General features: G+C 40.8%; 1 long non-coding RNA gene across 1 annotated transcript; it reads right to left on the bottom strand.

The window, feature by feature from the left end:
- Positions 1 to 2,040: 2,040 nt before the first annotated feature.
- On the bottom strand, positions 2,041 to 2,460 carry LOC141271139 (uncharacterized). The gene is made up of 3 exons (XR_012321841.1): positions 2,369 to 2,460; positions 2,241 to 2,295; positions 2,041 to 2,160 (listed from the first exon to the last, which is right to left on the bottom strand). It is a non-coding gene; the product is annotated as an uncharacterized lncRNA (long non-coding RNA).
- Positions 2,461 to 17,134: the final 14,674 nt, after the last annotated feature.

Genomic DNA, 17,134 nt, shown 5'->3' with positions numbered 1-17,134 from the left:
CAGCCCTGGGGAGTTGCCATTACAACACAACCTCACCCAAAAGGTTAACAATCGGGGTTCATAGTTATGTCTGGCATACCTCCACTATACATGTACGTAACTGTGCATGTACGATGCAAGGAGGGGTTAAATCCTATAATTATGGGAGAGAACAGGGGGTTTACACTCCCTGCTATCTACTCCACTCTCTCTACTTGCGGTCACCATAACAAACTCAACCTTGTCTACAACCCCAGTCACACTTCTATCCTATTTCAGGCTAGCCCGCTAAAAGAGAACCTGTCACTAGTCTGTGGCAGCACTTTTTAAGTAACCACTTAATGACCGCCAATATGTGCTTTGTACGGCAACCATTAATGTGCCTTATTTCTCAATTTCACCTTTATAGGAACATGTACACAGCGCTCCCCCGTGGGCAGCAGATGATTGGGTATCAGCTATAGACTAAATCCGACACCCTGCTGCAATTACCCCGATCTGTGCTAACACCAATCGTGGCCATTGAACCCCTTTGCTGCCACTGTCAATAGTGACAGCAGCATCTAGATGGTTAATAGAGCTCAGACTTTTACACTATTGGCATCCCTGCAACACGCTCACTGGGTGCCAATGGTTGTCATGGCAACCCGTGGCACTGTAATGGTCTTGGGGTTTTCCAGCCATAAGCAGGGTGTGACATGTCTAATTCACTGCAATACATGAGTATTAAACCAGTCATCAAAGTGTAAAATATTCATGTTCCATACTGCGACTAAGCAAAAATAAAAAAAATTGGTAAAAATGTAAAAAAAACAAAACTAACTATATAAAGAATGAAAAAATAACGAGAAAAACGTTTTGCCATTAAAATGGAGGTTATATGTAAAAACAAAAATAAACAAAAATGTACACATAATTGGTATCGCTCCGTCCAGAATAAAACAAACTATAAAACTGTCCCGTTATATAACCCATATGGTAGACATGGTAAAAATAAATAAATAAATAGAGACACAAAGAATGGTATAAAAATCGATCAAAAAATCTTATGCACATCAAAATGGTATCACATAAAATGGCAACTCATTCTGCAAAAAACAAGCCCTCATACAACTCAGTACTGGAAACATAAAATATGTATTGCTCTCTGGAATATGGAAGTGCAAAAACAAATAATATTTTGCAAAAGAAAAGTGTTTTTTTGTGCGAAAAAGTAGCAAAATATAAAAAACTATATACCATAAATCTGGTATCAGTGTAACCGTACTGACCTGAAGAATAAAGTTGTTGGAGCACTTACACTGCACAGTGAACAGAGTTAAAAAAAACACTTTCTGAACTGGTGTTTTTTTGTTTCTTCTGCCACCCAACAATCAAAATAAAGATTGATCAAAAAAATATTTTATACCCTAAAATGGTACTAATAAAAACATCAACTCATCCAACAAAAAAAACAGGCCATCATACAGCTCTTTTGGTGGTATAATAGAAAAGTTATAGCTCTCATAATGTGGCGATGCAAAAACAAATATTTTTTTTTAAAAAAAGTATTTTCAGTGTGCAAAAGTGCCAAAACGTAAAAACGACATAACGACATAAATGTGGTATCATTGTAATCATACCGATCTGAAGATTTAAGCCGTCTTATCACTTATTCTGCACAGTGGATGGGGTAAAACTTAAATATAAAAGCAATTCCTGATTTGCTGTTTATTTACAGTGATGTGAAAAAGTGTTTGCCCCCTTCCTGATTTCTTATTCTTTTGCATGTTTCTCACACTTAAATGTTTCAGATCACAAAACAAATGTAAATATTAAAAAACTAGATTAATTTGCGCTGCCCTGTGGGCCAAAGTAATTAGATCTCAGGTGTTAGCAGGTATATAAAAGCGGCTGAATAACAACCTAAATAGATTGGTAAATTAAAATAACAATTTAATGGTAAAGTTTAAAAGGACAATGACAATAGAAATTTAAAAGTACAACGAATATAAAATATTAAAATGGCTAGAGGTAATGACAATGATTGAGATAAATGGTGGGTATCGGCCTGGAATAAAAGGTGCAAGTGAAGTCCTTGTCAGATCCTGGTTAGTCAGCTGGTTAGCAGTTCGTAAGAGTCCGCTTGTATAATAGTAGGAAGCGGGGGCCAAAGTATGGGTGACAGTCCAGTTGCTGGGTCTAGAAAAAACGGAGGAGGGGGAAATTAATATAGGGAAGGTAACTGATGTAATAGCTGAATAGAGATGAATGGTAGTTACCTAAGGTACTAGGTTTGGTGTAAGTACTCAAGTGGCGGGAGGCCTTGTGAAGACACTGTGAAAGGTATAAACAAGAAAAATCAGTATAATGCTAGCAAACAAATAAGTGGAGTGTAAATGGTAGTTACCAGTAAAGATGGATGTGAGCCTTGTTAGGTAGGATGAAGAGTGAGCCCACTAATAGATGTTAAAAGGTTCTTTGGAGACCTGTGTAGATGGGAGAATACAAGGTGAAAATAGGGATGAGGTTGATTGTTGATTCTAAATGATGGAGGTAGAGGTTATTACTTGCTTGAATGGGGAACGTGTGTGGTCCCAAAAATAGGGGCACGCTCCTAGGTGGTAAAAGGACCGATGTTCTGGCTGGGAGGGGGGGGGGGCGGGTATGACCCCCACCAAAGTCCAATTGGCTGTTATGATCAATAGGATGATGCTTGGATCACTTAGGTGATCTGAGGAGGGAATAAGAATGGAGGTTAAAAAAAAAAAAAAAAAAACTACTACCATTCAGTGCCATTTTTTTTGCAGAGATGTGATAAACCACAATTAATTTATGTCTTAAGGGGGGGGGGGCAATCACTTTTTCACACAGAGCCCCATAGGTTTGGATTTCTTTTTCCCTTAATCATAAAGACCTTCATTTAAAAACTGCATTTTTTGCTTACTTGCGTTATCTTTGTTTAATATTTACATTTATTTTGTGATCTGAAACATTTAAGTGTGACAAACATGCAAAAGTATAAGTAATCAGGAAGGGGCAAACACTTTCACACCCCTGTATTTTTCCTTTTAAAAATCAGAATAAAAAGCGATCAAAAATTATATACACCAAACTAGTACCAATGAAAACGTGAGCTCATTCTGTAAAAAAAAACACGCTCCCCTGCACTGGTTGCACAAAGGCACTTGAAAATTAAAATGGCTCCTAAAAAGCAATCTAGCAAACTCTTCATTCCCAAAGTCAAATTCCTCTTTCCACCATTTTTTCTGAACCCCGCAACGTGCCCAAGCTGTAGTTAGCATCTATACATATGGCACTGATGTAGCAGGGAGAACGTGCTTAAAGGGAATCTGATAGCTGTATCAGCATGTGGCTGATAAGATCTCATATGATCTCAGCCAGGTATGTTTGTGTTGGAATGATGCTTATTATTGTATATATTGCATATATTGCAATAACTACTGTGAAGAAAATGTAAGGTAATCCCATGTCAATCACTGTGCACTGCTGGCCGGGGGGGTTTTTACAGAGCTCTACATATGTAAATCCGACACCACTGCAGCTCAAGCAGAGGGGAAGGGGGCTGAGAAGCAAGAGTGAGATCCCTCACAGCAGCTGTGAGTGGCACAGGACGGCCCATCCCCCGACCATGTGTTCTCTTTGTTCAAGAAACATTATTCAACAGTAGTTATGGGAAAATGATATATCCGAATGATACACGAGATAGATTTTTGGAAACTAGAAGGAAGGGAGAATCCCACCAGCCCTTTTTCCATCGCCTAGCTAGCAAGGATAGGGAGATATGCAGCACAGCCTTTCAGAAGCCCCTAGGCCTGCTGTGTTTGGTCTCCACGCATATTCGGGGCCTGACGGGCTCCATTGACACCAGAACCGGTTCCCTGGGACCATCCAGTAAGGAGGTATAGCCCATTTTAGTTTTGGAAAGAGAGGAGAGAACAAGGTGCAATGGGTGACTCAGTATTGCAATTGTTAGAGGGGTGTGAGGATGGCTACTAACCTTATGAAGTTGTGCACCTCTGCACAACCCCAGTGTAAAGCTCCACAAGCTCCACTCAGTTGGTGGCTGTCATCTAATTCCAGCGGCGTTCCCAGATCCTGATCTCTCGGTGGTGGATCACGTGGTCAGGTTAGTTGCATGTAACGCCGAGATGGACGCCCAGCTTCACCTTCACCCCAGGCAGCGCTCCGGAGGGGTTAGAGCAGCGCAGCTTGGAAAACCTGGGTAGTGATTCTAATTAAATTCCTCCCACAGGTGAAAGAACAATAAATTAAAGGCAGCTCTACCGCACCCCAACAGGGGGAAAGGGACAATCAGTGAATATGAATAGCGGTACCAGAGCGCCAATAACAGGGCAAAAATATTAAAAGGACTGATTTATTAATATACACACAACGCGTTTCGGTGGACACAGCCACCTTCATCAGGTGTGACAAGCAGCAAACAATTGATCCTTATATACATTTGACTAGGTATACAATTACTTAAAAGGGGCGGGGCCAGATACAGAGTAATACCTCTATATTAACCCCTTGAGTTCATATATGCTCAATAGAGTAAAAAGGATTGTTATAAATTAATGCCTAATGAAGCATATAGGGTTCTTATAAAAAGGATTCGCTGTATAAAAACTTGTGAATCCCATAATCATAAATAATAATTTTTACATACAACATAAAACAATGTATAAATATAAAGTTATAAAATTACAATCAGTTTCTATCATTATAATTAGGGAAAAGTAGACTAAGAAAGGAAAGAGAAAAAAAAAAAAATTTTTTTAAAATTATTAAAAAAAAAAAAAAATTAAAAAAATAAAAAATTCAGTTTAAATCTGATTACTACTTATGGTAAACCTACGCAAGTGTTATCCAGTTTATTAAAAAAATACTGGTTCATTTTAAGTAATGATCCAATATTAACTGGTCATTTACCGGAATTTCCTCATGTCATATATCGGAGGAGTAAAAATCTAGGAAACTATATAGCCCCCAGCAATACAACAATTGGTAGAAGACCGAACCATTCAGCTCCTATTAGCAATAATGGATGTTATAAATGTAACGTCCCTAAATGCTTATGCTGTCAATCCATTGATAACGGAGCTAAAACATTCGTCTCTGTGGTCACTCGAGAGATATATCCCATTCGCTTTAGACTTACATGTCAGTCCTCATATGTGATCTATCTGCTCCAGTGCACCTGCGGCCTGCAATACATTGGCCGCACTATCCAGGAAATGCACTCCAGATTAAATAAACATCGCCAAAATATTAGAAACGGCTTTCCCCTACATGGTGTTTCTAATCATTTCTTAAAAGAACATCAAAAAAATCCTTATAACCTAAAACTAACTATCATTGATCATATAGTTGATACACACCCTGATAGACTAAATAGTCTCATTACACATGAAAATTATTGGATTTTCAAAATGGGAACCTTGTCTCCTGAAGGTTTGAACCTTAATATAGAGAAGACAACTTTTTAAATAATTGTTTTTATATTTTAGTAAATTTATTATATATATCTTTTATATGGAGGAGCAGGGGGGAGGAGAGAGAGACGGAGGGAAGAGGGGAAAGGAGAGAGGGAGGGGAGGAGGGAGGAGAGAGAGAAGAGAGAAAGGATAGTAAAAAGGGAGAGGGGGAAAGAGAGAGGAGGGAAGAGGGGGAGAGAGAGGGAGAGAAGGGGAAGGGAAGGGAAAAAAAAAAAGATTTTTTTTGTTTTTGGATAAAAAGTAAAAAAAAAATTTTTATTTTTTTTTTTTATTTATTTTTTTTAATAATTTTTTTTTTAATTTTTTTTTTTTTTCTCTTTCCTTTCTTCGTCTACTTTTCCCTAATTATAATGATAGAAACTGATTGTAATTTTATAACTTTATATTTATACATTGTTTTATGTTGTATGTAAAAATTATTATTTATGATTATGGGATTCACAAGTTTTTATACAGCGAATCCTTTTTATAAGAACCCTATATGCTTCATTAGGCATTAATTTATAACAATCCTTTTTACTCTATTGAGCATATATGAACTCAAGGGGTTAATATAGAGGTATTACTCTGTATCTGGCCCCAACCCTTTTAAGTAATTGTATACCTAGTCAAATGTATATAAGGATCAATTGTTTGCTGCTTGTCACACCTGATGAAGGTGGCTGTGTCCACCGAAACGCGTTGTGTGTATATTAATAAATCAGTCCTTTTAATATTTTTGCCCTGTTATTGGCGCTCTGGTACCGCTATTCATATTCACTGATTTTAGTTTTGGAGACTCTTTGCTAAGTGGGAACAGGGGTGGAGACTTGGGCTTGAGGAGGGGGAGGAACCCAGAGAGTTTAAAAACTTCTGTAGGTCTCCTCCCACCTGTCTTTTCCTGGAGGAGCTTGTGACATCAAGACATGTGGGAGAAGTCCAGCAACCAAGCAGGGCCCACAACCTCACCCATGTTGCCGCCCATCCCCCGAGCTAGGCTTTCGATCTAAACTGGTAACTGACTTTAAGTTCTGCTTACTTGTTGTACCATGCTTTTGTATTTGTAACTCTGACCACTGTATATGTAACCCTTACGCATATAGTAGATTGTTTAGTAAGCCCTTATGGCGATTAAATATATAATTTAATCTTGGACTGTTCTTTTATCTCGACCCCCGAACCTTACGTCCATAGTTTCATCCAAGAACACGCTACCCGGCTGGTTTCTATCCCGATATGTCTGTTATATCAAATAGATACTGTTGGCAGCTCTATCCAGGCCAACAAGGCTCTGCTTCACTGGATTAGTGAAAAAGGCTGTCAGGGGTGTGAGTGAGTGTGGGGGCCACGTCAGTGTCTGCGTGGGCCACCTTTTCTCACTCCCTGGTACCTCTCTGTACCCGTGTGGACAGGAGGTGACGATATAGAACTGTACCAATCTGACCTTACGCGTCCTTAAGGGGGGTGCAGAACGTTACGTTGGTGCAAAGAGTAGATCCATATCACATGCTCCGTCTGGCATAGTGTGACGTCAGGCAGGTGGCGCAGTGTGGATCCACCGTAAGAAGCGGCAATAGCGGGACTCTGCGAGGCCTCCCTGGTGCCGTTTCTTCACAACTACTATTTACTACTGTTTAATAGTGAATGAGTTTGAGTCTCCAGCAATAGTGGTGTTATATTGCCAGTAAAGCACTGTTAAAAAACAAAACAAAGCAAAACAGGACATTCCTGTTCACTGTGTGTTTAGCTGGAGCACATATTACTTTCACTTTGCAAGCTGACAGACAAAATGCTAAGATCCTAAGCTATAAGAAATACCAGTTGTAAGCTGTGTTATCTTTGTTCCTGAATAAATATATATTCACTGTTGAACGGCTGGGCAGTACAGTACAATCCGCTGCCAACAGCTTATGGGCCCATAGACCCAGGGATCTAGAAACCCAAAGACACAGATAACAGCGCAGAGGAGAGAAAAACAGTGTGGTAAAAAGAATAAGCAAAAATGCCTGCCAGAAACACCTCTGTGAAATTCAGTGCCAAATCTTACTAACCACAACTCCCAATCCTGGAAATTCAAGGTAAAGACGCAGCTGATAAGAGAAGGTACGTGGAAATACACACAGGAGTCTAGACCTGACCCACTACCAGAAGACTGGGTGTCTAGGTAGAGAAAAATCAAAAAGCACAAAACACTCTCCCTCATTATAGATGATAATCAGATTGTGCATGTACAGTTGAAACTAGAAATTTACATACACCATATAAAAAGACACATATGCATGTTTTTCTCAATATCTCACATGAAATCAGAATAAACCTTTCCCATTTTAGGTCAATTAGGATTACCATTTTTAATATTTGCCAAATTCCAGGATAATGAGAGAGAGAATGTTTTAAGGCATTTTTATTACTTACTGCAAAGTCATAAGTTTACATACATTTCATTAGTATTTGGTACCATTGCCTTTAAACTGAATGACTTGGGTCAAACGTTTGGGATATCCTTTCACAAGCTTCTCACAATAGTTGGTTGGAATTTGGGCCTATTCCTCCTGACAAAACTGGTGTAACTGATCCAGGTTTGTAAATCACCTTGCTCGCACCTGCCTTATCAGCTTTGCACATAAATTTTCAATAGGATTGAGATCAGGGCTTTGTTATGGCCACTCCAAAACATGGACTTTGTTATCCTTAAGCCACTTTGTTACCATTTTGGCAGTATGCTTCGGGTCATTGTCTATTTGGAAGACCCATTTCCACCCAAGCTTTAACTTCCTGGCTGATGTCTTGAGATGTTGCTTCAGTATTGCCACATAATCTTCTTTTCTCATGATCCCATCTATTTTGTGAAGTGCACCAGTCCCTCCTGCAGCAAAACAATCCCACAACATGATGCTGCTACCCTTGTGTTTCACAGTTGGGATGGTGTTCTTAGGCTTTCAGGCTTCTCCCTTTTTCCTCCAAACGTAACGATGGTCATTATGCCCAAAAAGTTCAATTTTAGTTTCAGTGGCCTTTCAGCCCATGTTGATACAGTACTCATTTAACTGTGGATATTGACACAATCTTACCAGCTTCCGCCATCATCTTCACAAGGTCTTTTGCTTTTGTCCTTGGGTTGATATGCACGTCGGACCAAAGCACGTTCATCTCTGGGACACAGAACCCGTCTCCTTCCTGAGCGGTATGATGGCTGGACATTCCCATCTTGTTTGTACTTGCGTATAATTGTTTGTATAGATGAACGAGGCACCTTCAGGTATCTTGAAATTGTACCCAAGTATGAGCCAGATTTGTGCAAGTCCACAATTCTCTTCCTGATATCTTGGCTGATTTCTTTAGACTTTCCCATGAAGCTACAGAAAGAAGCAATGTGTTTCAGATGTGCATTAAAATACATCCACAGTTGTGTCTCTAATTAACTCAGATGTTGGCAAAAAACCTACCTTCCAAACACATGACATCATTATATGAGCAGTCCAGAATTGTTTAAAGAAATAGTAATCTTAGTGAATGTAAACTTTTGACTTTGCAGTAAGTAATAAAAATGCCTTAAAACATTCTCTCTCTCTCATTATTCTGGCATTTGGCAAATATAAAAAATGATGGTAATCCTAATTGACCTAAAACGGGAAAGGTTTATTTTAATTTCATGTCAGATATTGAGAAAAACATGCATATGTGTCTTCTTATATAGTGTATGTAAACTTCTGGTTTCAACTGTATGTAAATGTGAAACTGCAAAAGAAACATGGGAACAGCTGCAGAAAGTGCATAAAATAATAAATCTCAGCAATAAGCTCTATTTAATGAGAAAACTGTAACAGTTTACGGTAAATAAGGGCTGAGATATGCAGGATTACATAAGAAATACTTTAGAAATTGTGGAGTGCCTGTAGGGCATTGGGGAAGATCTAAAGGATTTCCATTTTGCTGCACTACTACTAAGCGGTGTACCAGAAAGCTATGACACACTTGTAACTGCACTAGACGCGTGCCCAGATTATGAGCTTACATTGGAGTATTTCAGAGGAAAGCTTGTAGATGAGTATAAGCAAAAGACAGAAAATGTAAGCAGCACTGGGGTATCCAAAGCAGAAAACACTTTAAAAACCTAAGATCTACCCAAAAATAAAAGTAATTTGAATGAAACACAAGTGTTTTGTCTGCAAGAAATCAGGGCACCTAAAGGCTTACTACAGAGTCTGGAAAGTTAGAATGAATCAGCCGAAAAACAAAATAATAACAAATATGACACTGAAGCTGCATTTACTGTTAATGCAAGTACATCAAAGCATGCATGGTGTATAGACTCTGGGGCAACTAGTCATATGACTAATGACAGAAGCTCTAACCTTGACCAAAGTAAGTCAGAGAAATTGATCTTGGTTAATGGTTAGTATATGAATTCAGAGGGAATAGGAGATGGTTACATTTATTGTCAAGTCTCCCCAACACAAAGCAGAAAGATCCCAGTAAAGAACGTTCTCTATGTATCTAGTCTTAAAAGCAATCTGTTATCTGTGAAGAAACTCACAAGACAAGGAAATGAGAATAAATTTAAAGCTGACAGCTGTATCATCTCAAAAAAGGGTCACACACTTGCAGAAGGAAAAATCAAAGATGAGTTGTACCAGCTAAAATGCAAGGAAAGTGTATACACTGCTAAACATGAACAGCACAAAAATTGTATCCATGTATGGCCCAGGCGTCTTGCACATAGAGACCCAAAAGCAATAAGAAAGATAGTTCAAAAACAACTTGCTGACGGTATTACATTCGATCTGTGTAATCAGACAATGAAATGTACTAGTTGCCTTAAAGGGAAAATGTCAGGAAAATCCTTTCCTAAGAATAGTACTACAAAATAAGAACAACTTCTGGACTTAATACTGTTATGGTAAATAATTATACTTTGCTTTTATTATTATTTAGACAATTCATATATCTTTGATAATTTTGTATTTTAGTATTAGCTTTATAAGTGTTATTCATAAAGAAATAAGACAGGGTGTTGTCTCTAATGAAGTGTCTTTGTTTAAAGCTTTCCTTGTTTTTAAAAGTATAGTTAATTGGACAGAGCCAGCTTTCAAAGACTTCTGGAGAATCCATGATTTATGACCTTGTTATTTCCAATTAAATACTTTCTTTGTTAGGTAATGTTATACTTGTTGCTTGGGGTCTGAGGGCAGACAAGAATTGTACACTCAGATACTGGCTGTGTGTTATTTTCTTTTCTCCGATGCATCGTATTTATTTTATTTATTTAATTTGAACCACAAATGGCAGATTTGGAGATAATTTGTATCTCAATCTAAATTAGCTCTTCTTGGAAGGGGCTACCACAACATTACATGGTGTCAAAAATCGGGATGGTTAAGACTATGCGTTTTTTAAGAGTTTCCGCAGTGGCAATTCCGCCGTGGAAATGCTTAAACGACGCTTGGTAGAAGGTCTGCAATGTTCCCCAATGAGAATCCGCATGTGCTTTGCACATGCTGCGGAAATTTCCGCTGCGGATTATCATTACAGAAAAATCCGCAGCACTACAATTTTGCGGAATCACTGCGTTTTAGCCGCCATTGATCTGCATTGGACCGCATAACATCTGCATGACTACACGTGAACATGCGGATATTATGCTATTCAATGCGTGGATGGTACCCAGGTCTGGAGAAAAGGAGACTCTCCTCCAGACAAGGGTACCATAGTACCTGTAATTAAAAAAGAATTAAAATAAAAAAACCCTTATACTCACCTTTTTGGCACCCCCCCGGTCTCCTCTGAGCGGCGCAGATGACTCCTTGGCTTCCGGCGGTGGTCTGCAAGGACCTTCCGTGACGTCATTTAGTCATGTGACGGTCGCGTGACCATCACATGACTAAATGACGTCATGGAAGGTCCTTTTTAGAGCACTGGGAGCCGCCGAAGATACCAGACGCATCGCTGAGGAGACCGGGGGCCATCTGAAGGTGAGTATAATGTTTTTGTTAATTTGTTTTACTATTGATGCAGCATCATAACTTGGTCACATTATATAAATCCATGCCGGTTGCATGGATTTATATAGTGTGATCAAGTTGTCAAGCACTTTTCCAAGTGATGCTAAAATCACTTGGAAAAGCGCTTAACAACCCATATGCGAAATCGCATGTTCAAAACGCTTCACTTACGCTTCTACCTGGCAGAAAAAATGCATGTAAAATCCGCATGCGTTTTTTTCTGCCAGGGAGATGCAGAAACGCTCAGGAAAAATCCGCAGCATTTCTGCAGCGCGGGCACATAGCCTAACTGGACCTCTCTGTGACCCGACTACATTGACCTTTCTATAAATCACTGAAAATAATTCCTCGGTGAGTACCCCTTTGTGTTACAAAAGTTTCAGTACTTTCTGGGAGTCCAAGACGGGTATATAGTGTTCCTACAAGACTATTCTTATCAAACCTGTGCCATTGTTTGGAATTTGTGTGTATGATTTGAATAGATAAGATGATTTGTGGTTTATTATATGTTTCAATGTGTCTTAGATGTATAACTAATAATTGTTGAATGATATTGTTATAAACTATGAGGATCCTTGGATGTTGGAATGAATGAGTTTTGATTGACCAATAAGGCACTGTGCCAGCGACTGTGCAGTGTGGATTGAGTAACCGACGTATTGTGAACTAGTTCTGATGAATCATCATCCTTGGTGTCTGTGCTGTATGAACTCAAGAGAGAAAATGTAATAATAGGATTTGTGGTCCATCCAGCTAGTATATCCAGAGAGGGGAGACGTAACACAGATTTCATTGTCAAGCTGTGCCGCCTGCAGGATGTTGAAGGGAACTTCTTGATTAATTGGTTAAAACCTGCCATTATGCTCTGATCTAGGTAACCCCTCCTCTTTTGTGCTAGATGTAATCTGTTTGAATCAGAGGAGGTGGATAAATGTTTTGTAGAAAAATAACTTATTCTCCCTTGACATGTTATTTTGACTAGTGGAAGTAATTGCAATAACTATTGGTAGTATAGTTTTTGGATTGTTATTTGTTGGTTGTGTATAAAAGTTGCACGGGTACAAAGGGCTGGTTACCTGATGTTGATATTTCCTAAAAATTCTTCTCTTTGGAGAACAGTGGTTCTGGGAGTTGAAATCCTTCTCTGTCAAGCAAATTGGTGCTGGGAGAAGAGTAGTCTTCTTGTCATGCTAGGTATGGGAAGGACCCAGTGTATGACGACAGGAAAAGGAGGGAAGCCCATCAACTAGGGAAAGGGGAAGTGGAGACCCCTAAGCAGATCTAAAAAACACCCTGACTCCCATATCATCCCTAAATAGGTTCCGCACCTATCGCCAGCAGGATACTTTAGCCCTGGCTGACCCTAGAGCTAGGCCCTAGGTAGGAAGAGGGGAGGGGTGAGCACTAGTCAGCCCTACTGCAACTAAAGACAAACAAGGGAAATAGACAAGGGGATACACTTAGCTTTGAGAAGACACCAGAGAGATCACGACTACAATCCACAAAGCAACTCCAAGGAGAATAGCCGACTGCTAGAATTCCAGACCTGAACAGAGGAAATAGCTCTATCACCAGCAACTCTCTGGAGAAACTGAGTGTATTTAAAGATCCAGCAAGGGTGTGTTAATTAGCAGCAAAAGGTGGAGATCACTGCTGGGCCCTATAGAGGGAGGGATGATGAAAGGATCAGGAAGGTGTCTGCAAGGCCAAGCACAACGACCTTCTACAGCCGGATCCAGATTGACTGTCTGTAAAACCTGACACACCCGTGACAGTACTCCCCTTCTACCAGTGGCATCCGGACACTCAGGACCAGGTTTCTTTGGATGAGAGTCATGGAAAGAATAAACCAACCTAGAGGCATTCACCTCCGGTGCTGAAACCCACATCCTTTCCACTGGACCATAACCCCTCCAGTGCACCAAGTACTGAAGGGAACAACATTGAAGACGAGAATCCACAATCTTCGAAATTTGGAATTCCAAATTGCCATCAACCATTATTGGGGGTGGCAGCAGGGGGGAGAACTCAAGAGGTACCACATACTTCTTGAGCAGAGACCTATGAAACACATTGTGGATCCTGAGAGCCTGAGGTAACTCAAGACGAAGCGCTGCTATGTTAATGATGGTGGTTATTTTATAGGGACCAATAAATCTAGGTCCCAGCTTCCAGGAAGAATCCTTCAATTTGATATTCCTGGTAGACAACCACACAAAGTCATTCACACTTAGGTCCGGACCTGGCAAACGTTTCCTGTCAGCCATACGTATCTGTCTCCCATTATCTTCAAATTACTTTGAACCCCTCGCCACACAGAAGAGAGCGATGAAGCAAAACGTTCCTCTTCAGGATCTCCCGAAGCCCCTCCCCCACTAAAGGACCAAATTGTGGATGGAAACCGTATGCACCAAAGAAAGGTGACCTGCCAGTAGACTCTTGGCGATGGTTATTAATAGAAAACTCGGCCAACGGTAAGTTACCCAATCCTCCTGGTTCTCGGAGGCAAAACACCTGAGGTAAGTCTCCAAATTCTGAAAAAATGAGCTCGGTCTGTCCATTCGACTGAGGATGGAAGGCAGAAGAAAAAGACAACTGCACCCCCAGTCGAGTACAGAAAGCTTTCCAGAATTTAGAAACACACTGGGTCCCCCGATCTGACACCACATCGGAAGGAACCCTGTGAAGCTTCACAATCTCATTAATGAATACCTGAGCAAGAGTCTTGGCATTCAGAAGTGCTGGTAATGCGATGTAATAAACCATCTTACTGAACCTATCTACAGCCACCAGAACCACAGTCTAGCCTGCAGATACCAGTAGGTCAGTGTGAAGACCCGGGGTCTTCCATGGGCGTAACACCACTCAGACAGGGTGAGGGTAAAACAGCGTGGCAATACTTTATTGAACCATGAAGTGGACAATAAACACATAGAACAGTCCCAGCAAATACCCAAGATGGTACAACATTACACAGTCTCACCGTTCCTTCTCCGCCCGCCTGGGATAGAACAGCTGCGACTTTGGAGACTTCCAGGGCTGACTACCTCAACCAGTGGTCCCCCGCTTCTGGCGAGCCCCCACAGAGAGAAGGTAGTGGCAAGCTTAGGAAGCTAGCAGTCCATCGAGGTACAAGGCCAGGAGCCCCCAGGATCCCAACCTGACCTCTCCGAGAGCTTCCTTGGTGCCAGATGACCAGTGGGTCCCAATCTGGCTTCTCTGAAAGTCTCCATGGGATCCAGGCGACCGGTGGGTCCCTCCTGGCAACCCCAAACAACATATCCATGGGGCCAGGTGACTTCCTCGTTCCAACCTGATCTTCCCAAAATGTATCCATGGTCTCTCTAATGGTCAATGGAGCAGATCTGTATCTTTCCAGTCAGGGCCATACCCTTAGGCCGGAATCATGTAGAATCCAGATCTGTGTCTCTTTGGATGCCATGTTATCCATCTACTTCCCTGAAGGATGTCTCTCATTCTCCTTGTAAAGTCTTTCTGATGCTCCTTGATTCTCCTTGCAGCACTACAGACATCCCTGTTTAAAGTCTCTCTACTACAGAAGCACATGTCCTTTTTAAGTACACATCCACAGGTCATTGGTCACAGGTAAGAGGTAAAGGTGCAAGGCTCACCTATCATTGTTTGAGCTAATCTATTTACATAGTTGGTATCACAGGGGCTATTGTAAATACACATCTAGCTGACTTTTAGTACAATTTATCATTAGCATAGTAAACATGATTGTTTCCAAAGGAATAGAATTCAACACTCAGGGTTATACAAATACTGGTCTGTTCTTATTGTCACACACAAATACACAGAGATTATAATAGAGTATTTCTCTTGGATTAACAAACCTAAATGTCTGGCTTATTAAGATTTTAGGTTGTATCGTCACAGTCAGTAATAAAATCCATGCACAAGTGTGTCCATGGTCTGCTAGGGATAGGCAGCGACAGAAGAGGAACAGATGGACAGGCATGTGATACTTTAGAACGTGTGCAAATACTGCAAGTTGACACATGTTCAACCACATCCTGATGCAACCCCGGCCACCAAAAGCGATGAGAAAGGAGGTTTGCAGTTGCCTTACCACCTGGATGACCAGCTAGCACAGAGTGTTGATGTTCCCTAATTACTTTACGGTGAAGATTATATGGTACAAATATCCTCCCGAAGGGCAGGGGGCAGGGGCATCCCCTTGAGCCTCCAACACCTCACCCTCTAGGTCAGGGTACAAAGCCAAAGTGACTACCCCCTTCTGCAAAATAGGGGCAGGGTTCTCATGGTCACCACCACCAGGGAAGCTCCAGTATAAAGCATCAGCCTGATGTTTTTAACCCTTGGACGGTGGACGGAAAGTGACAACAAAATTTAACCTCGTAAAAAATAGAGACCATCTAGCCTGCCTAGGGTTGAGACGTTTAGCAGACTGAAGATATGACAGGTTCTTATGGTCCGTGATAACAGTAATAGAATAGACTGCCACCTCTAACTAATGTCACCATTCTTCAAAAGCCAATTTAATCACCAAAAGCTCCCTATTATCCACGTCATAATTTCTCTCGGCCGAAGACAATTTTTTGGAAAAGAAAGCGCATGGACGCCATTTACCAGGGGACTGACCATGAGACAACACAGCCCCAACCCCCACCTCCGACGCATCAACTTCTACGATGAAAGATTGAGAAACAAGTGCTGTGGCAAAACATCTCTTTAAGGAGGAAACCGCCTGCTGGGCGACATTCGATCATTTACAAAGATCAGACCCTTTTCTTGTCATGTCAGTAAGGAGTTTCACAAATACCGAATAATTTTGGATAAATTTCGGGTAAAAATTAGTAAAGCAGAGAAAGCGCTGTAATGCCTTCAGGTTCTTGGGGTGGTCCGAATGAAATACAGCACGGATCTTCTCCGGATCCATCCAAAACCCGATGATGACAACAGGTACCCCAAAAATTGCACCTCCTGGACAGCGAAAACCCATTTCTCTAGTTTGGCATATAGTTTGTTATCTCTTAATATCTGTAGTACCTGTTTAACATGACCCTGATGCGTCTCAAAATCAGGTGAGTAAAACAAAATATCAGCCAGATAGACCACCACAAACCTGCCCACTAAATGATGGAAAATATAGTTCATGAAATGCTGGAATACCACAGGTGTTCTGGTCAGACCAAAAGGCATAACCAGACTCTCGGAATGCCCCTCGGGGTATTGAACGCCTTTTTCCATTCATCCCCCTCTCTGATTCTAACCAGATTATAGGCTCCCCTTAAATCCAGCTTGGAGAATACCTTAACTCCCACAACCTGGTTGAATAAATCTGGAATCAGAGGAAGAGGATAAGGACCTCGGACGGTAATTTAATTCAATTCCCAGAAATCTTAACAGGTACGGAGAACCCCATCTTTCTTCTAACAAAGAAGAACCCTGGCACCACGGGCGAAGATGAGGGTCTGATATGTCCCTTCTCCAGACTCTCTCCAATTAAATCGTTCATGGCTTGTATCTCAGGGCCAGAAAGATTATACAGTCTGGACTTGGGTAGTTTAGTTCCGGGAATCAGGTTAATAGGACAGTCATATGCATGATGAGGAGGCAAATCCTGACACCCCTTCTTGGAAAATACGTCCTCAAAACCAGACAAAAATGCAGGTAAGGTCTCCGAAG

This window comes from Phyllobates terribilis, unplaced genomic scaffold (assembly GCF_046119375.1).
Source record: "Phyllobates terribilis strain yellow unplaced genomic scaffold, ASM4611937v1 Scaffold_5__5_contigs__length_657084704, whole genome shotgun sequence".
NCBI classification, from domain to species: Eukaryota; Metazoa; Chordata; class Amphibia; order Anura; family Dendrobatidae; genus Phyllobates; species Phyllobates terribilis.
This window is presented reverse-complemented; position numbering and strand designations above follow the sequence as displayed.